Source organism: Idiotropiscis lumnitzeri, chromosome 12 (assembly GCF_059441095.1).
Source record: "Idiotropiscis lumnitzeri isolate Australia: NSW breed Sydney's pygmy pipehorse chromosome 12, RoL_Ilum_1.0, whole genome shotgun sequence".
In the NCBI taxonomy this organism is placed as follows: domain Eukaryota; kingdom Metazoa; phylum Chordata; class Actinopteri; order Syngnathiformes; family Syngnathidae; genus Idiotropiscis; species Idiotropiscis lumnitzeri.
Window position 1 is genome coordinate 3,869,865 of NC_142402.1, and position 20,149 is coordinate 3,890,013.

Genomic DNA, 20,149 nt, shown 5'->3' on the forward strand with positions numbered 1-20,149 from the left:
ATTGAAGAAACTGTCGGACAGCCAACACAGTACCCAAAACATCACATGAAAGAACTTGTCCGGAGTGGGATTTGAACCCACGGGTCCATTCAAAGACTAGAAGGACTAACCGCTCAGAGGAAGGGGATCGTCCTAAGTCCAGCGACTTAGACCACTCGACCATCCTGCCACTCAATTTGTGATGGTCTTCATTGTTGGTTGAATATACAAATTATACTACGGCAAACTGCCAAATTGATGTATCTTCTATATTTTGTCTTTTTTTTCTATGGTCCACAGTGCGACTCAAACCTTCCACTGAGTTGTCCCCAAAAAGCCATCCCAACAGCCAAGATGATCCCCTTAAATTCAAACAAAAGTATTTGTCAGGAGTGGGACTTGAACCCACGCCTCCATTTGGAGACCAGAAGCCTCCATTTACCATTAGAAGATTACACCTTGAGTCTGGCGCCTTAGACCGCTCGGCCATCCTGACAAGATGTTGATGAGCCTCGTTACATGTGGGTGGTTTAAAAATGTACCACAGAGTACTGAAGAACGCATTTTGTATAAATTATCCTTGTGACGATAGACCAATCTTGAGCCCAGAAGCCCCAATTCACCATGGAAAGAATTACACCTTGTGACTGGGGCCTGAGCCAACTCTGCCGTCCTGACAGTTTTTGGTTTAATGTCTTAACTGTTTGTTGGATTGAAAGCTAGAAGACGGCGCAATGCCAAGCACTCGAATTTTATATATTTTGTACTTGTTATTATGGTACACAAACATGGAACTGATCAATATTGAAGAAACTGTCGCACAGCCAACACAGTACCCAAAACATCACATGAAAGAACTTGTTCGGAGTGGGATTTGAACCCATGGGTCCATTCAAAGACCAGAAGGCCCAATTCCTCAGAGAAAAGAGTACGTCTTGAGTCTGGCGACTTAGACCACTCGGGAAACCTGGCAGTCAATGGGAGTTGGTCTTTATTGTTGGTTGAATATACAAATTATACTTCGGCAAACTGCCAAATAGATGTATCTTCTATATTTTGTCTTTTTTTCTATGGTCCACAGTGCGACTCAAACCTTCCACTGAGTTGTCCCCAAAAAGCCATCCCAACAGCCAAGAAGATCCCCTGAAATTCAAACTAAAGTATTTGTCAGGAGTGGGACTTGAACCCACGCCTCCATCTGGAGACCAGAAGCCCCAATTTAATATTGGAAGATTAACACCTTAAGTCTGGCGCCTCAGACCGCTCGGCCATCCTGACAAGGTGTTGATTATGCTCTTCACATGTGGGTGGTTTAAAAATGTACCACGGAGTATTGAAGGACTTGCACTTTATATAAATTATCCTCGTGACAGTCGTCCAATCTTGAGCCCAGAAGCCCCAATTCACCATGGAAAGAATTACATCTTGTGACTGGGGCCTGAGCCAACTCAACCGTCCTGACGGTTTTTGGTTAAATGTCTTCACTGTTTGTTGGATTGAAACCTAAAAGGGGGTGCAATGCCAAGCACTTTCTTTCAAATATATTTTGTCCTTGTTACTGTGGTACACAAACGTGGAACTGATCAATCTTGAAGAAACTGTCACACAGCCAACTCAGTTCCCAAAACATCAAATGAGCGAACTTGTCCGGAGTGGGATTTGAACCCATGGTTCCATTCGGAGACCAGAAGGCCTAATTCCTCAGAATAAGGGATGCGTACTAAGTCTGCCACCTTAGACCACACGACCATGCTTACATTCAATCTGGGATGGTCTTCATTGTGGGTTGAATATACAAATTATCCTACGACAAACTGCCAAATAGATGCATCTTCTATATTTTTTCATTTTTTTCTATGGTCCACAGTGCGACTCAAACCTTCCACTGAGTTGTCCCCAAAAAACCTTCCAAACAGCCAAGATGAACCCCTTAAATTCAAACAAAAGAATTTGTCAGGAGTGGGATTTGAACCCACGCCTCCACCCGGAGACCAGAAGCCCCAATTTACTATTGGAAGATGAACGCCTTGAGTCTGGCGGCTCAGACCGCTCGGCCATCCTGACAAGGTGTTGATTGTCCTCTTCACATGTGGGTGGTTTAAAAATGTACCACGGAGTATTGAAGGATTTGCACTTTATATAAATTATCCTCGTGACAGTCGTCCAATCTTGAGCCCAGAAGCCCAAATTCACCATGGAAAGAATTACACCTTGTGACTGGGGCCTGAGCCAACTCAACCGTCCTGACAGTTTTTGGTTTAATGTCTTAACTGTTTGTTGGATTGAAAGCTAAAAGACGGCGCAATGCCAAGCACTTGAATTTGATATATTTTGTACTTGTTATTATGGTACACAAACATGGAACTGATCAATATTGAAGAAACTGTCGCACAGCCAACACAGTACCCAAAACATCACATGAAAGAACTTGTTCGGAGTGGGATTTGAACCCACGGGTCCATTCAAAGACCAGAAGGCCAAATTCCTCAGAGAAAAGAGTACGTCTTGAGTCTGGCGACTTAGACCACTCGGGAAACCTGGCAGTCAATGGGAGTTGGTCTTTATTGTTGGTTGAATATACAAATTATACTTCGGCAAACTGCCACATAGATGTATCTTCTATATTTTGTCTTTTTTTCTATGGTCCACAGTGCGACTCAAACCTTCCACTGAGTTGTCCCCAAAAAGCAATCCCAACAGCCAAGATGATCCCCTGAAATTCAAACTAAAGTATTTGTCTGGAGTGGGATTTGAACCCACGCCTCCATCCGGAGACCAGAAGTCCCAATTTAATATTGGAAGATTAACACCTTGAGTCTGGCGCCTTAGACCGCTCGGCCATCCTGACAAGGTGTTGACTATCCTCTTCACATGTGGGTGGTTTAAAAATGTACCACGGAGTATTGAAGGACTTGCAATTTATATAAATTATCCTCGTGACAGTCGTCCAATCTTGAGCCCAGAAGCCCCAATTCACCATGGAAAGAATTACACCTTGTGACTGGGGCCTGAGCCAACTCAACCGTCCTGACAGTTTTTGGTTTAATGTCTAAACTGTTTGTTGGATTGAAAGCTAAAAGACGGCGCAATGCCAAACACTCGAATTTTATATATTTTGTACTTGTTATTATGGTACACAAACATGGAACTAATCAATATTGAAAAAACTGTCGGACAGCCAACACAGTACCCAAAACATCACATGAAAGAACTTGTCCGGAGTGGGATTTGAACCCACGGGTCCATTCAAAGACTAGAAGGCCTAACCGCTCAGAGGAAGGGGATCGTCCTAAGTCCAGCGACTTAGACCACTCGACCATCCTGCCACTCAATTTGGGGTGGTCTTCATTGTTGGTTGAATATACAAATTATACTACGGCAAACTGCCAAATTGATGTATCTTCTATATTTTGTCTTTTTTTTCTATGGTCCACAGTGCGACTCAAACCTTCCACTGAGTTGTCCCCAAAAAGCCATCCCAACAGCCAAGATGATCCCCTTAAATTCAAACAAAAGTATTTGTCAGGAGTGGGACTTGAACCCACGCCTCCATTTGGAGACCAGAAGCCTCCATTTACCATTGGAAGATTACACCTTGAGTCTGGCGCCTTAGACCACTCGGCCATCCTGACAAGATGTTGATGAGCCTCGTTACATGTGGGTGGTTTAAAAATGTACCACAGAGTACTGAAGGACTTGCATTTTGTATAAATTATCCTTGTGACGATAGACCAATCTTGAGCCCAGAAGCCCCAATTCACCATGGAAAGAATTACACCTTGTGACTGGGGCCTGAGCCAACTCAGCCGTCCTGACAGTTTTTGGTTTAATGTCTTAACTGTTTGTTGGATTGAAAGCTAGAAGACGGCGCAATGCCAAGCACTCGAATTTTATATATTTTGTACTTGTTATTATGGTACACAAACATGGAACTGATCAATATTGAAGAAACTGTCGCACAGCCAACACAGTACCCAAAACATCACATGAAAGAACTTGTTCGGAGTGGGATTTGAACCCACGGGTCCATTCAAAGACCAGAAGGCCTAATTCCTCAGAGAAAAGAGTACGTCTTGAGTCTGGCGACTTAGACCACTCGGGAAACCTGGCAGTCAATGGGAGTTGGTCTTTATTGTTGGTTGAATATACAAATTATACTTCGGCAAACTGCCAAATAGATGTATCTTCTATATTTTGTCTTTTTTTCTATGGTCCACAGTGCGACTCAAACCTTCCACTGAGTTGTCCCCAAAAAGCCATCCCAACAGCCAAGAAGATCCCCTGAAATTCAAACTAAAGTATTTGTCAGGAGTGGGACTTGAACCCACGCCTCCATCTGGAGACCAGAAGCCCCAATTTAATATTGGAAGATTAACACCTTAAGTCTGGCGCCTTAGACCGCTCGGCCATCCTGACAAGGTGTTGATTATGCTCTTCACATGTGGGTGGTTTAAAAATGTACCACGGAGTATTGAAGGACTTGCACTTTATATAAATTATCCTCGTGACAGTCGTCCAATCTTGAGCCCAGAAGCCCCAATTCACCATGGAAAGAATTACACCTTGTGACTGGGGCCTGAGCCAACTCAACCGTCCTGACGGTTTTTGGCTAAATGTCTTCACTGTTTGTTGGATTGAAACCTAAAAGGGGGTGCAATGCCAAGCACTTTCTTTCAAATATATTTTGTCCTTGTTACTGTGGTACACAAACGTGGAACTGATCAATCTTGAAGAAACTGTCACACAGCCAACTCAGTTCCCAAAACATCAAATGAGCGAACTTGTCCGGAGTGGGATTTGAACCCATGGTTCCATTCGGAGACCAGAAGGCCTAATTCCTCAGAATAAGGGATGCGTACTAAGTCTGCCACCTTAGACCACATGACCATGCTTACATTCAATCTGGGATGGTCTTCATTGTGGGTTGAATATACAAATTATCCTACGACAAACTGCCAAATAGATGCATCTTCTATATTTTTTCATTTTTTTCTATGGTCCACAGTGCGACTCAAACCTTCCACTGAGTTGTCCCCAAAAAACCTTCCAAACAGCCAAGATGAACCCCTTAAATTCAAACAAAAGAATTTGTCAGGAGTGGGATTTGAACCCACGCCTCCATCCGGAGACCAGAAGCCCCAATTTACTATTGGAAGATGCACGCCTTGAGTCTGGCGGCTCAGACCGCTCGGCCATCCTGACAAGGTGTTGATTGTCCTCTTCACATGTGGGTGGTTTAAAAATGTACCACGGAGTATTGAAGGATTTGCACTTTATATAAATTATCCTCGTGACAGTCGTCCAATCTTGAGCCCAGAAGCCCAAATTCACCATGGAAAGAATTACACCTTGTGACTGGGGCCTGAGCGAACTCAACCGTCCTGACAGTTTTTGGTTTAATGTCTTAACTGTTTGTTGGATTGAAAGCTAAAAGACGGCGCAATGCCAAGCACTTGAATTTTATATATTTTGTACTTGTTATTATGGTACACAAACATGGAACTGATCAATATTGAAGAAACTGTCGCACAGCCAACACAGTACCCAAAACATCACATGAAAGAACTTGTTCGGAGTGGGATTTGAACCCACGGGTCCATTCAAAGACCAGAAGGCCAAATTCCTCAGAGAAAAGAGAACGTCTTGAGTCTGGCGACTTAGACCACTCGGGAAACCTGACAGTCAATGGGAGTTGGTCTTTATTGTTGGTTGAATATACAAATTATACTTCGGCAAACTGCCAAATAGATGTATCTTCTATATTTTGTCTTTTTTTCTATGGTCCACAGTGCGACTCAAACCTTCCACTGAGTTGTCCCCAAAAAGCCATCCCAACAGCCAAGATGATCCCCTGAAATTCAAACTAAAGTATTTGTCAGGAGTGGGATTTGAACCCACGCCTCCATCCGGAGACCAGAAGTCCCAATTTAATATTGGAAGATTAACACCTTGAGTCTGGCGCCTTAGACCGCTCGGCCATCCTGAGAAGGTGTTGACTATCCTCTTCACATGTGGGTGGTTTAAAAATGTACCACGGAGTATTGAAGGACTTGCAATTTATATAAATTATCCTCGTGACAGTCGTCCAATCTTGAGCCCAGAAGCCCCAATTCACCATGGAAAGAATTACACCTTGTGACTGGGGCCTGAGCCAACTCAACCGTCCTGACAGTTTTTGGTTTAATGTCTTAACTGTTTGTTGGATTGAAAGCTAAAAGACGGCGCAATGCCAAACACTCGAATTTTATATATTTTGTACTTGTTATTATGGTACACAAACATGGAACTGATCGATATTGAAGAAACTGTCGGACAGCCAACACAGTACCCAAAACATCACATGAAAGAACTTGTCCGGAGTGGGATTTGAACCCACGGGTCCATTCAAAGACTAGAAGGCCTAACCACTCAGAGGAAGGGGATCGTCCTAAGTCCAGCGACTTAGACCACTCGACCATCCTGCCACTCAATTTGGGATGGTCTTCATTGTTGGTTGAATATACAAATTATACTACGGCAAACTGCCAAATTGATGTATCTTCTATATTTTGTCTTTTTTTTCTATGGTCCACAGTGCGACTCAAACCTTCCACTGAGTTGTCCCCAAAAAGCCATCCCAACAGCCAAGATGATCCCCTTAAATTCAAACAAAAGTATTTGTCAGGAGTGGGACTTGAACCCACGCCTCCATTTGGAGACCAGAAGCCTCCATTTACCATTGGAAGATTACACCTTGAGTCTGGCGCCTTAGACCGCTCAGCCATCCTGACAAGATGTTGATGAGCCTCGTTACATGTGGGTGGTTTAAAAATGTACCACAGAGTACTGAAGAACGCATTTTGTATAAATTATCCTTGTGACGATAGACCAATCTTGAGCCCAGAAGCCCCAATTCACCATGGAAAGAATTACACCTTGTGACTGGGGCCTGAGCCAACTCTGCCGTCCTGACAGTTTTTGGTTTAATGTCTTAACTGTTTGTTGGATTGAAAGCTAGAAGACGGCGCAATGCCAAGCACTTGAATTTTATATATTTTGTACTTCTTATTATGGTACACAAACATGGAACTGATCAATTTTAAAGAAACTGTCGCACAGCCAACACAGTACCCAAAACATCACATGAAAGAACTTGTTCGGAGTGGGATTTGAACCCATGGGTCCATTCAAAGACCAGAAGGCCTAATTCCTCAGAGAAAAGAGTACGTCTTGAGTCTGGCGACTTAGACCACTCGGGAAACCTGGCAGTCAATGGGAGTTGGTCTTTATTGTTGGTTGAATATACAAATTATACTTCGGCAAACTGCCAAATAGATGTATCTTCTATATTTTTTCTTTTTTTCTATGGTCCACAGTGCGACTCAAACCTTCCACTGAGTTGTCCCCAAAAAGCCATCCCAACAGCCAAGATGATCCCCTGAAATTCAAACTAAAGTATTTGTCAGGAGTGGGATTTGAACCCACGCCTCCATCCGGAGACCAGAAGTCCCAGTTTAATATTGGAAGATTAACACCTTGAGTCTGGCGCCTTAGACCGCTCGGCCATCCTGACAAGGTGTTGACTATCCTCTTCACATGTGGGTGGTTTAAAAATGTACCACGGAGTATTGAAGGACTTGCACTTTATATAAATTATCCTCGTGACAGTCGTCCAATCTTGAGCCCAGAAGCCCCAATTCACCATGGAAAGAATTACACCTTGTGATTGGGGACTGAGCCAACTCAACCGTCCTGACAGTTTTTGGTTTAATGTCTTAACTGTTTGTTGGATTGAAAGCTAAAAGACGGCGCAATGCCAAACACTCGAATTTTATATATTTTGTACTTGTTATTATGGTACACAAACATGGAACTGATCTATATTGAAGAAACTGTCGCACAGCCAACACAGTACCCAAAACATCACATGAAAGAACTTGTCCGGAGTGGGATTTGAACCCACGGGTCCATTCAAAGACCAGAAGGCCTAACCGCTCAGAGGAAGGGGATCGTCCTAAGTCCAGCGACTTAGACCACTCGACCATCCTGCCACTCAATTTGGGATGGTCTTCATTGTTGGTTGAATATACAAATTATACTACGGCAAACTGCCAAATTGATGTATCTTCTATATTTTGTCTTTTTTTTCTATGGTCCACAGTGCGACTCAAACCTTCCACTGAGTTGTCCCCAAAAAGCCATCCCAACAGCCAAGATGATCCCCTTAAATTCAAACAATAGTATTTGTCAGGAGTGGGACTTGAACCCACGCCTCCATTTGGAGACCAGAAGCCTCCATTTACCATTGGAAGATTACACCTTGAGTCTGGCGCCTTAGACCACTCGGCCATCCTGACAAGATGTTGATGAGCCTCGTTACATGTGGGTGGTTTAAAAATGTACCACAGAGTACTGAAGGACTTGCATTTTGTATAAATTATCCTTGTGACGATAGACCAATCTTGAGCCCAGAAGCCCCAATTCACCATGGAAAGAATTACACCTTGTGACTGGGGCCTGAGCCAACTCAGCCGTCCTGACAGTTTTTGGTTTAATGTCTTAACTGTTTGTTGGATTGAAAGCTAGAAGACGGCGCAATGCCAAGCACTCGAATTTTATATATTTTGTACTTGTTATTATGGTACACAAACATGGAACTGATCAATATTGAAGAAACTGTCGCACAGCCAACACAGTACCCAAAACATCACATGAAAGAACTTGTTCGGAGTGGGATTTGAACCCACGGGTCCATTCAAAGACCAGAAGGCCTAATTCCTCAGAGAAAAGAGTACGTCTTGAGTCTGGCGACTTAGACCACTCGGGAAACCTGGCAGTCAATGGGAGTTGGTCTTTATTGTTGGTTGAATATACAAATTATACTTCGGCAAACTGCCAAATAGATGTATCTTCTATATTTTGTCTTTTTTTCTATGGTCCACAGTGCGACTCAAACCTTCCACTGAGTTGTCCCCAAAAAGCCATCCCAACAGCCAAGAAGATCCCCTGAAATTCAAACTAAAGTATTTGTCAGGAGTGGGACTTGAACCCACGCCTCCATCTGGAGACCAGAAGCCCCAATTTAATATTGGAAGATTAACACCTTAAGTCTGGCGCCTTAGACCGCTCGGCCATCCTGACAAGGTGTTGATTATGCTCTTCACATGTGGGTGGTTTAAAAATTTACCACGGAGTATTGAAGGACTTGCACTTTATATAAATTATCCTCGTGACAGTCGTCCAATCTTGAGCCCAGAAGCCCCAATTCACCATGGAAAGAATTACACCTTGTGACTGGGGCCTGAGCCAACTCAACCGTCCTGACGGTTTTTGGCTAAATGTCTTCACTGTTTGTTGGATTGAAACCTAAAAGGGGGTGCAATGCCAAGCACTTTCTTTCAAATATATTTTGTCCTTGTTACTGTGGTACACAAACGTGGAACTGATCAATCTTGAAGAAACTGTCACACAGCCAACTCAGTTCCCAAAACATCAAATGAGCGAACTTGTCCGGAGTGGGATTTGAACCCATGGTTCCATTCGGAGACCAGAAGGCCTAATTCCTCAGAATAAGGGATGCGTACTAAGTCTGCCACCTTAGACCACACGACCATGCTTACATTCAATCTGGGATGGTCTTCATTGTGGGTTGAATATACAAATTATCCTACGACAAACTGCCAAATAGATGCATCTTCTATATTTTTTCATTTTTTTCTATGGTCCACAGTGCGACTCAAACCTTCCACTGAGTTGTCCCCAAAAAACCTTCCAAACAGCCAAGATGAACCCCTTAAATTCAAACAAAAGAATTTGTCAGGAGTGGGATTTGAACCCACGCCTCCATCCGGAGACCAGAAGCCCCAATTTACTATTGGAAGATGAACGCCTTGAGTCTGGCGGCTCAGACCGCTCGGCCATCCTGACAAGGTGTTGATTGTCCTCTTCACATGTGGGTGGTTTAAAAATGTACCACGGAGTATTGAAGGATTTGCACTTTATATAAATTATCCTCGTGACAGTCGTCCAATCTTGAGCCCAGAAGCCCAAATTCACCATGGAAAGAATTACACCTTGTGACTGGGGCCTGAGCCAACTCAACCGTCCTGACAGTTTTTGGTTTAATGTCTTAACTGTTTGTTGGATTGAAAGCTAAAAGACGGCGCAATGCCAAGCACTTGAATTTTATATATTTTGTACTTGTTATTATGGTACACAAACATGGAACTGATCAATATTGAAGAAACTGTCGCACAGCCAACACAGTACCCAAAACATCACATGAAAGAACTTGTTCGGAGTGGGATTTGAACCCACGGGATCATTCAAAGACCAGAAGGCCAAATTCCTCAGAGAAAAGAGAACGTCTTGAGTCTGGCGACTTAGACCACTCGGGAAACCTGACAGTCAATGGGAGTTGGTCTTTATTGTTGGTTGAATATACAAATTATACTTCGGCAAACTGCCAAATAGATGTATCTTCTATATTTTGTCTTTTTTTCTATGGTCCACAGTGCGACTCAAACCTTCCACTGAGTTGTCCCCAAAAAGCCATCCCAACAGCCAAGATGATCCCCTGAAATTCAAACTAAAGTATTTGTCAGGAGTGGGATTTGAACCCACGCCTCCATCCGGAGACCAGAAGTCCCAATTTAATATTGGAAGATTAACACCTTAAGTCTGGCGCCTTAGACCGCTCGGCCATCCTGACAAGGTGTCGATTATGCTCTTCACATGTGGGCGGTTTAAAAATGGACCACGGAGTATTGAAGGACTTGCACTTTATATAAATTATCCTCGTGACAGTCGTCCAATCTTGAGCCCAGAAGCCCCAATTCACCATGGAAAGAATTTACCCCTTGTGACTGGGGCCTGAGCCAACTCAACCGTCCTGACAGTTTTTGGTTTAATGTCTTAACTGTTTGTTGGATTGAAAGCTAAAAGACGGCGCAATGCCAAACACTCGAATTTTATATATTTTGTACTTGTTATGATGGTACACAAACATGGAACTGATCAATATCGAAGAAACTGTCGCACAGCCAACACAGTACCCAAAATATCACATGAAAGAACTTGTCCGGAGTGGGATTTGAACCCACGGGTCCATTCAAAGACCAGAAGGCCTAACCGCTCAGAGGAAGGGGATCGTCCTAAGTCCAGCGACTTAGACCGCTCGACCATCCTGCCACTCAATTTGGGATGGTCTTCATTGTTTGTTGAATATACAAATTATACTACGGCAAACTGCCAAATTGATGTATCTTCTATATTTTGTCTTTTTTTTCTATGGTCCACAGTGCGACTCAAACCTTCCACTGAGTTGTCCCCAAAAAGCCATCCCAACAGCCAAGATGATCCCCTTAAATTCAAACAAAAGTATTTGTCAGGAGTGAGACATGAACCCACGCCTCCATTTGGAGACCAGAAGACCCTATTTACCATTGCAAGATTACACCTTGAGTCTGGCGCCTTAGACCGCTCGGCCATCCTGACAAGATGTTCACGATCCTCTTTACATGTGGGTGGTCTAAAAATGTACCACGGAGTACTGAAGGACTTGCATTTTGTATAAATTATCCTCGTGACGACAGACCAATCTTGAGCCCAGAAGCCCCAATTCACCATGGAAAGAATTTACCCCTTGTGACTGGGGCCTGAGCCAACTCAACCGTCCTGACAGTTTTTGGTTTAATGTCTTAACTGTTTGTTGGATTGAAAGCTAAAAGACGGCGCAATGCCAAACACTCGAATTTTATATATTTTGTACTTGTTATTATGGTACACAAACATGGAACTGATCAATATTGAAGAAACTGTCGCACAGCCAACACAGTACCCAAAACATCACATGAAAGAACTTGTCCGGAGTGGGATTTGAACCCACGGGTCCATTCAAAGACCAGAAGGCCTAACCGCTCAGTGGAAGGGGATCGTCCTAAGTCCAGCGACTTAGACCACTCGACCATCCTGCCACACAATTTGGGATGGTCTTCATTGTTGGTTGAATATACAAATTATACTACGGCAAACTGCCAAATTGATGTATCTTCTATATTTTGTCTTTTTTTTCTATGGTCCACAGTGCGACTCAAACCTTCCACTGAGTTGTCCCCAAAAAGCCATCCCAACAGCCAAGATGATCCCCTTAAATTCAAACAATAGTATTTGTCAGGAGTGGGAGTTGAACCCACGCCTCCATTTGGAGACCAGAAGCCTCCATTTACCATTGGAAGATTACACCTTGAGTCTGGCGCCTTAGACCGCTCGGCCATCCTGACAAGATGTTGGTGAGCCTCGTTACATGTGGGTGGTTTAAAAATGTACCACAGAGTACTGAAGGACTTGCATTTTGTATAAATTATCCTTGTGACGATAGACCAATCTTGAGCCCAGAAGCCCATATTCACCATGGAAACAATTACACCTTGTGACTGGGGCCTGAGCCAACTCAGACGTCCTGACGGTTTTTGGTTAAATGTCTTTACTGTTTGTTGGATTGAAACCTAAAAGGGGGTGCAATGCCAAGCACTTTTTTTCAAATATATTTTGTCCTTGTTACTGTGGTACACAAACGTGTAACTGATCAATCTTGAAGAAACTGTCACACAGCCAACTCAGTTCCCAAAACATCAAATGAGCGAACTTGTCCGGAGTGGGATTTTAACCCATGGTTCCATTCGGAGACCAGAAGGCCTAATTCCTCAGAAAAAGGGATGCTTACTAAGTCTGCCACCTTAGACCACACGACCAGGCTTACATTAAATTTGGGATGGTCTTCATTGTAGATTGAATATACAAATTATCCTACGACAAACTGCCAAATAGATGCATCTTCTATATTTTTTCATTTTTTTCTATGGTCCACAGTGCGACTCAAACCTTCCACTGAGTTGTCCCCAAAAAACCTTCCAAACAGCCAAGATGATCCCCTTAAATTCAAACAAGAGAATTTGTCCGGAGTGGGATTTGAACCCACGCCTCCATCCAGAGAGCAGAAGCCCCAATTTAATATTGGAAGATTAATGCCTTGAGTCTGGCGCCTTAGACCGCTCGGCCATCCTGACAAGGTGTTGATTGTCCTCTTCACATGTGGGTGGTTTAAAAATGTACCACGGAGTATTGAAGGACTTGCACTTTATATAAATTATCCTCGTGACAGTCGTCCAATCTTGAGCCCAGAAGCCCAAATTCACCATGGAAAGAATTACACCTTGTGACTGGGGCCTGAGCCAACTCAACCGTCCTGACAGTTTTTGGTTTAATGTCTTAACTGTTTGTTGGATTGAAAGCTAAAAGACGGCGCAATGCCAAGCACTTGAATTTTATATATTTTGTACTTGTTATGATGGTACACAAACATGGAACTGATCAATATTGAAGAAACTGTCGCACAGCCAACACAGTACCCAAAACATCACATGAAAGAACTTGTTCGGAGTGGGATTTGAACCCACGGGTCCATTCAAAGACCAGAAGGCCTAATTCCTCAGAGAAAAGAGTACGTCTTGAGTCTGGCGACTTAGACCACTCGGGAAACCTGGCAGTCAATGGGAGTTGGTCTTTATTGTTGGTTGAATATACAAATTATACTTCGGCAAACTGCCAAATAGATTTATCTTCTATATTTTGTCTTTTTTTCTATGGTCCACAGTGCGACTCAAACCTTCCACTGAGTTGTCCCCAAAAAACCTTCCAAACAGCCAAGATGATCCCCTTAAATTCAAACAAAAGAATTTGTCAGGAGTGGGATTTGAACCCACGTCTCCATCCAGAGACCAGAAGCCCCAATTTAATATTGGAAGATTAACGCCTTGAGTCTGGCGCCTTAGACCGCTCGGCCATCCTGACAAGGTGTTGATTGTCCTCTTCACTTGTGGGTGGTTTAAAAATGTACCACGGAGTACTGAAGGACTTGCATTTTGTATAAATCATCCTCGTGACGACAGACCAATCTTGGGCCCAGAAGCCCATATTCACCATGGAAAGAATTACACCTTGTGACTGGGGCCTGAGCCAACTCAGCCGTCCTGACGGTTTTTGGTTAAATTTCTTTAGTGTTTGTTGGATTGAAACCTAAAAGGGGGTGCAATGCCAAGCACTTTTTTTCAAATATATTTTGTTCTTGTTACTGTGGTACACAAACGTGGAACTGATCAATCTTGAAGAAACTGTCACACAGCCAACTCAGTTCCCAAAACATCCAATGAGCGAACTTGTCCGGAGTGGGATTTGAACCCATGGTTCCATTCGGAGACCAGAAGGACTAATTCCTCTGAAAAAGGGATGCGTACTAAGTCTGCCACTTTAGACCACACGACCAGGCTGTCATTCAATTTGAGATGGTCTTCATTGTAGGTTGAATATACAAATTATCCTACGACAAACTGCCAAATAGATGCATCTTCTATATTTTTTCTTTTTTTTTCTATGGTCCACAGTGCGACTCAAACCTTCCACTGAGTTGTCCCCAAAAAACCTTCCAAACAGCCAAGATGATCCCCTTAAATTCAAACAAAAGAATTTGTCAGGAGTGGGATTTGAACCCACGCCTCCATCCAGAGACCAGAAGGACTTGCACTTTATATAAATTATCCTCGTGACAGTCGTCCAATCTTGAGCCCAGCAGCCCAAATTCACCATGGAAAGAATTACACCTTGTGACTGGGGCCTGAGCCAACTCAACCGTCCTGACAGTTTTTGGTTTAATGTTTTAACTGTTTGTTGGATTGAAAGCTAAAAGACAGCGCAATGCCAAGCACTTGAATTTTATATATTTTGTACTTGTCATGATGGTACACAAACATGGAACTGATCAATATTGAAGAAACTGTCGCACAGCCAACACAGTACCCAAAACATCACATGAAAGAACTTGTCCGGAGTGCAATTTGAACCCATGGGTCCATTCAAAGACCAGAAGGCCTAATTCCTCAAAGAAAGGGGCACGTCCTACGTCTGGCGACTTAGACCACTTGACCATCCTGCCACTCAATTTGCGATGGTCTTCATTGTTGGTTGAATATACAAATTATACTTCGGCAAACTGCCAAATAGATGTATCTTCTAGATTTTGTCTTTTTTTCTATGGTCCACAGTGCGACTCAAACCTTCCACTGAGTTGTCCCCAAAAAACCTTCCAAACAGCCAAGATGATCCCCTTAAATTCAAACAAAAGAATTTGTCAGGAGTGGGATTTGAACCCACGCCTCCATGCGGAGACCAGAAGCCCCAATTTAATATTGGCAGATTAACACCTTGAGTCTGGAGCCTTAGACCGCTCGGCCATCCAGACAAGGGGTTTAATATCCTCTTTACATGTGGGTGGTTTAAAAATGTACCACGGAGTATTGAAGGACTTGCATTTTATATAAATTATCCTCGTGACAGTGGTCCAATCTTGATCCCAGAAGCCCCAATTCATCATGGAAAGAATTACACCTTGTGACTGGGGCCTGAGCCAACTCAGCCGTGCTGACAGTTTTTTGTTAAATGTCTTAACTGTTTGTTGGATTGAAACCTGAAAGAGGGCGCAATGCTAAGCAGTTTTTTTTTCATATATTTTGTCCTTGTTACTGTGGTACACAAACGTGGAACTGATAAATCTTGAAGAAACTGTCACACAGCCAACTCAGTACCCAAAACATCCAATGAGAGAACTTGTCCGGAGTGGGATTTGGACCCATGGCTCCATTCCGAGACCAGAAGGCCTCATTCCTCAGAAAAAGTGATACGTAATAAGTCTGGCACCTTAGACCACTCGACCATCCTGACACTCAACTGGGGATGGTCTTCATTGTAGGTTGAATATACAAATTATACTACGACAAACTGCCAAATAGATGCATCTTCTATATTTTTTCTTTTTTTTTCTATGGTCCACAGTGCGACTCAAACCTTCCACTGAGTTGTCCCCAAAAAGCCATCCCAACAGCCAAGATGATCCCCTGAAATTCAAACTAAAGTATTTGTCGGGAGTGGGACTTGAACCCACGCCTCCATCTGGAGACCAGAAGCCCCAATTTAATATTGGAAGATAAACACCTTAAGTCTGGCGCCTTAGACCGCTCGGCCATCCTGACAAGATGTTGATGAGCCCCGTTACATGTGGGTGGTTTAAAAATGTACCACAGAGTACTGAAGGACTTGCATTTTGTATAAATTATCCTTGTGACGATAGACCAATCTTGAGCCCAGAAGCCCCAATTCACCATGGAAAGAATTACACCTTGTGACTGGGGCCTGAGCCAACTCAGCCGTCCTGACAGTTTTTGGTTTAATGTCTTAACTGTTTGTTGGATTGAAAGCTCGAAGACGGCGCAATGCCAAGCACTCGAATTTTATATATTTTGTACTTCTTATTATGGTACACAAACATGGAACTGATCAATATTGAAGAAACTGTCGCACAGCCAACACAGTACCCAAAACATCACATGAAAGAACTTGTTCGGAGTGGGATTTGAACCCACGGGTCCATTCAAAGACCAGAAGGCCTAATTCCTCAGAGAATAGAGTACGTCTTGAGTCTGGCGACTTAGACCACTCGGGAAACCTGGCAGTCAATGGGAGTTGGTCTTTATTGTTGGTTGAATATACAAATTATACTTCGGCAAACTGCCAAATAGATGTATCTTCTATATTTTGTCTTTTTTTCTATGGTCCACAGTGCTACTCAAACCTTCCACTGAGTTGTCCCCAAAAAGCCATCCCAACAGCCAAGATGATCCCCTGAAATTCAAACTAAAGTATTTGTCGGGAGTGGGACTTGAACCCACGCCTCCATCTGGAGACCAGAAGCCCCAATTTAATATTGGAAGATAAACACCTTAAGTCTGGCGCCTTAGAGCGCTAGGCCATCCTGACAAGGTGTTGATTATGCTCTTCACATGTGGGTGGTTTAAAAATGTACCACGGAGTATTGAAGGACTTGCACTTTATATAAATTATCCTCATGACAGTCGTCCAATCTTGAGCCCAGAAGCCCCAATTCACCATGGAAAGAATTACACCTTGTGACTGGGGCCTGAGCCAACTCAACCGTTCTGTCAGTTTTTGGTTTAATGTCTTAACTGTTTGTTGGATTGAAAGCTAAAAGACGGCGCAATGCCAAACACTCGAATTTTATATATTTTGTACTTGTTATTATGGTACACAAACATGGAACTGATCAATATTGAAGAAACTGTCGCACAGCCAACACAGTACCCAAAACATCACATGAAAGAACTTGTCCGGAGTGGGATTTGAACCCACGGGTCCATTCAAAGACCAGAAGGCCTAATTCCTCAGAGAAAAGAGTACGTCTTGAGTCTGGCGACTCAGACCACTCGGGAAACCTGGCAGTCAATGGGAGTTGGTCTTTATTGTTGGTTGAATATACAAATTATACTTCGGCAAACTGCCAAATAGATGTATCTTCTATATTTTGTCTTTTTTTCTATGGTCCACAGTGCGACTCAAACCTTCCACTGAGTTGTCCCGAAAAAGCCATCCCAACAGCCAAGATGATCCCCTGAAATTCAAACTAAAGTATTTGTCAGGAGTGGGACTTGAACCCACACCTCCATCTGGAGACCAAAAGCCCCAATTTAATATTGGAAGATTAACACCTTAAGTCTGGCGCCTTAGACCGCTCGGCCATCCTGACAAGGTGTTGATTATGCTCTTCACATGTGGGTGGTTTAAAAATGTACCACGGAGTATTGAAGGACTTGCACTGCATATAAATTATCCTTGTGACAGTCGTCCAATCTTGAGCCCAGAAGCCCCAATTCACCATGGAAAGAATTACACCTTGTGACTGGGGCCTGAGCCAACTCAACCGTCCTGACAGTTTTTGGTTTAATGTCTTAACTGTTTGTTGGATTGAAAGCTAAAAGACGGCGCAATGCCAAACACTCGAATTTTATATATTTTGTACTTGTTATTATGGTACACAAACATGGAACTGATCAATATTGAAGAAACTGTCGCACAGCCAACACAGTACCCAAAACATCACATGAAAGAACTTGTCCGGAGTGGGATTAGAACCCACGGGTCCATTCAAAGACCAGAAGGCCTAACCGCTCAGAGGAAGGGGATCGTCCTAAGTCCAGCGACTTAGACCACTCGACCATCCTGCCACTCATTTTGGGATGGTCTTCATTGTTGGTTGAATATACAAATTATACTACAACAAACTGCCAAATTGATGTATCTTCTATATTTTGTCTTTTTTTTCTATGGTCCACAGTGCGACTCAAACCTTCCACTGAGTTGTCCCCAAAAAGCCATCCCAACAGCCAAGATGATCCCCTTAAATTCAAACAATAGTATTTGTCAGGAGTGGGACTTGAACCCACGCCTCCATTTGGAGACCAGAAGCCTCCATTTACCATTGGAAGATTACACCTTGAGTCTGGCGCCTTAGACCGCTCGGCCATCCTGACAAGATGTTGATGAGCCTCGTTACATGTGGGTGGTTTAAAAATGTACCACAGAGTACTGAAGGACTTGCATTTTGTATAAATTATCCTTGTGACGATAGACCAATCTTGAGCCCAGAAGCCCCAATTCACCATGGAAAGAATTACACCTTGTGACTGGGGCCTGAGCCAACTCAGCCGTCCTGACAGTTTTTGGTTTAATGTCTTAACTGTTTGTTGGATTGAAAGCTAGAAGACGGCGCAATGCCAAGCACTCGAATTTTATATATTTTGTACTTGTTATTATGGTACACAAACATGGAACTGATCAATATTGAAGAAACTGTCGCACAGCCAACACAGTACCCAAAACATCACATGAAAGAACTTGTTCGGAGTGGGATTTGAACCCACGGGTCCATTCAAAGACCAGAAGGCCTAATTCCTCAGAGAAAAGAGTACGTCTTGAGTCTGGCGACTTAGACCACTCGGGAAACCTGGCAGTCAATGGGAGTTGGTCTTTATTGTTGGTTGAATATACAAATTATACTTCGGCAAACTGCCAAATAGATGTATCTTCTATATTTTGTCTTTTTTTCTATGGTCCACAGTGCGACTCAAACCTTCCACTGAGTTGTCCCCAAAAAGCCATCCCAACAGCCAAGATGATCCCCTGAAATTCAAACTAAAGTATTTGTCAGGAGTGGGACTTGAACCCACACCTCCATCTGAAGACCAGAAGCCCCAATTTAATATTGGAAGATTAACACCTTAAGTCTGGCGCCTTAGACCGCTCGGCCATCCTGACAAGGTGTTGATTATGCTCTTCACATGTGGGTGGTTTAAAAATGTACCACGGAGTATTGAAGGACTTGCACTTTATATAAATTATCCTCGTGACAGTCGTCCAATCTTGAGCCCAGAAGCCCCAATTCACCATGGAAAGAATTACACCTTGTGACTGGGGCCTGAGCCAACTCAACCGTCCTGACAGTTTTTGGTTTAATGTCTTAACTGTTTGTTGGATTGAAAGCTAAAAGACGGCGCAATGCCAAACACTCGAATTTTATATATTTTGTACTTGTTATTATGGTACACAAACATGGAACTGATCAATATTGAAGAAACTGTCGCACAGCCAACACAGTACCCAAAACATCACATGAAAGAACTTGTCCGGAGTGGGATTTGAACCCACGGGTCCATTCAAAGACCAGAAGGCCGAACCGCTCAGAGGAAGGGGATCGTCCTAAGTCCAGCGACTTAGACCACTCGACCATCCTGCCATTCAATTTGGGATGGTCTTCATTGTTGGTTGAATATACAAATTATACTACGGCAAACTGCCAAATTGATGTATCTTCTATATTTTGTCTTTTTTTTCTATGGTCCACAGTGCGACTCAAACCTTCCACTGAGTTGTCCCCAAAAAGCCATCCCAACAGCCAAGATGATCCCCTTAAATTCAAACAAAAGTATTTGTCAGGAGTGGGACATGAACCCACGCCTCCATTTGGAGACCAGAAGACCCTATTTACCATTGCAAGATTACACCTTGAGTCTGGCGCCTAAGACCGCTCGGCCATCCTGACAAGATGTTCATGATCCTCTTTACATGTGGGTGGTTTAAAAATGTACCACGGAGTACTGAAGGACTTGCATTTTGTATAAATTATCCTCGTGACGACAGACCAATCTTGAGCCCAGAAGCCCATATTCACCATGGAAAGAATTACACCTTGTGACTGGGGCCTGAGCCAACTCAGCCGTCCTGACGGTTT

The 20,149-nt window shown here is 43.3% G+C and overlaps 11 non-coding genes across 11 annotated transcripts; all 11 read right to left on the reverse strand.

Moving 5' to 3' along the window:
- Nucleotides 1-363: 363 nt before the first annotated feature.
- On the reverse strand, nt 364-475 carry trnal-caa (transfer RNA leucine (anticodon CAA)). Its single transcript has 2 exons — nt 438-475; nt 364-409 (listed from the first exon to the last, which is right to left on the reverse strand). It is a non-coding gene; the product is annotated as a tRNA-Leu (tRNA).
- Nucleotides 476-3,499: 3,024 nt separating this feature from the next.
- On the reverse strand, nt 3,500-3,611 carry trnal-caa (transfer RNA leucine (anticodon CAA)). The gene is made up of 2 exons: nt 3,574-3,611; nt 3,500-3,545 (listed from the first exon to the last, which is right to left on the reverse strand). It is a non-coding gene; the product is annotated as a tRNA-Leu (tRNA).
- Nucleotides 3,612-4,282: 671 nt separating this feature from the next.
- On the reverse strand, nt 4,283-4,395 carry trnal-uaa (transfer RNA leucine (anticodon UAA)). Its single transcript has 2 exons — nt 4,358-4,395; nt 4,283-4,328 (listed from the first exon to the last, which is right to left on the reverse strand). It is a non-coding gene; the product is annotated as a tRNA-Leu (tRNA).
- A 3,023-nt stretch (nt 4,396-7,418) lies between these two features.
- trnal-caa (transfer RNA leucine (anticodon CAA)) lies at nt 7,419-7,531 on the reverse strand. Its single transcript has 2 exons — nt 7,494-7,531; nt 7,419-7,464 (listed from the first exon to the last, which is right to left on the reverse strand). It is a non-coding gene; the product is annotated as a tRNA-Leu (tRNA).
- Nucleotides 7,532-8,203: 672 nt separating this feature from the next.
- trnal-caa (transfer RNA leucine (anticodon CAA)) lies at nt 8,204-8,315 on the reverse strand. The gene is made up of 2 exons: nt 8,278-8,315; nt 8,204-8,249 (listed from the first exon to the last, which is right to left on the reverse strand). It is a non-coding gene; the product is annotated as a tRNA-Leu (tRNA).
- A 671-nt stretch (nt 8,316-8,986) lies between these two features.
- Nucleotides 8,987-9,099, reverse strand: trnal-uaa (transfer RNA leucine (anticodon UAA)). Its single transcript has 2 exons — nt 9,062-9,099; nt 8,987-9,032 (listed from the first exon to the last, which is right to left on the reverse strand). It is a non-coding gene; the product is annotated as a tRNA-Leu (tRNA).
- A 1,457-nt stretch (nt 9,100-10,556) lies between these two features.
- On the reverse strand, nt 10,557-10,669 carry trnal-uaa (transfer RNA leucine (anticodon UAA)). The gene is made up of 2 exons: nt 10,632-10,669; nt 10,557-10,602 (listed from the first exon to the last, which is right to left on the reverse strand). It is a non-coding gene; the product is annotated as a tRNA-Leu (tRNA).
- Nucleotides 10,670-15,927: 5,258 nt separating this feature from the next.
- trnal-uaa (transfer RNA leucine (anticodon UAA)) lies at nt 15,928-16,040 on the reverse strand. Its single transcript has 2 exons — nt 16,003-16,040; nt 15,928-15,973 (listed from the first exon to the last, which is right to left on the reverse strand). It is a non-coding gene; the product is annotated as a tRNA-Leu (tRNA).
- A 1,455-nt stretch (nt 16,041-17,495) lies between these two features.
- trnal-uaa (transfer RNA leucine (anticodon UAA)) lies at nt 17,496-17,608 on the reverse strand. The gene is made up of 2 exons: nt 17,571-17,608; nt 17,496-17,541 (listed from the first exon to the last, which is right to left on the reverse strand). It is a non-coding gene; the product is annotated as a tRNA-Leu (tRNA).
- Nucleotides 17,609-18,280: 672 nt separating this feature from the next.
- trnal-caa (transfer RNA leucine (anticodon CAA)) lies at nt 18,281-18,392 on the reverse strand. Its single transcript has 2 exons — nt 18,355-18,392; nt 18,281-18,326 (listed from the first exon to the last, which is right to left on the reverse strand). It is a non-coding gene; the product is annotated as a tRNA-Leu (tRNA).
- A 671-nt stretch (nt 18,393-19,063) lies between these two features.
- On the reverse strand, nt 19,064-19,176 carry trnal-uaa (transfer RNA leucine (anticodon UAA)). Its single transcript has 2 exons — nt 19,139-19,176; nt 19,064-19,109 (listed from the first exon to the last, which is right to left on the reverse strand). It is a non-coding gene; the product is annotated as a tRNA-Leu (tRNA).
- Between the last annotated feature and the right edge of the window lie 973 nt (nt 19,177-20,149).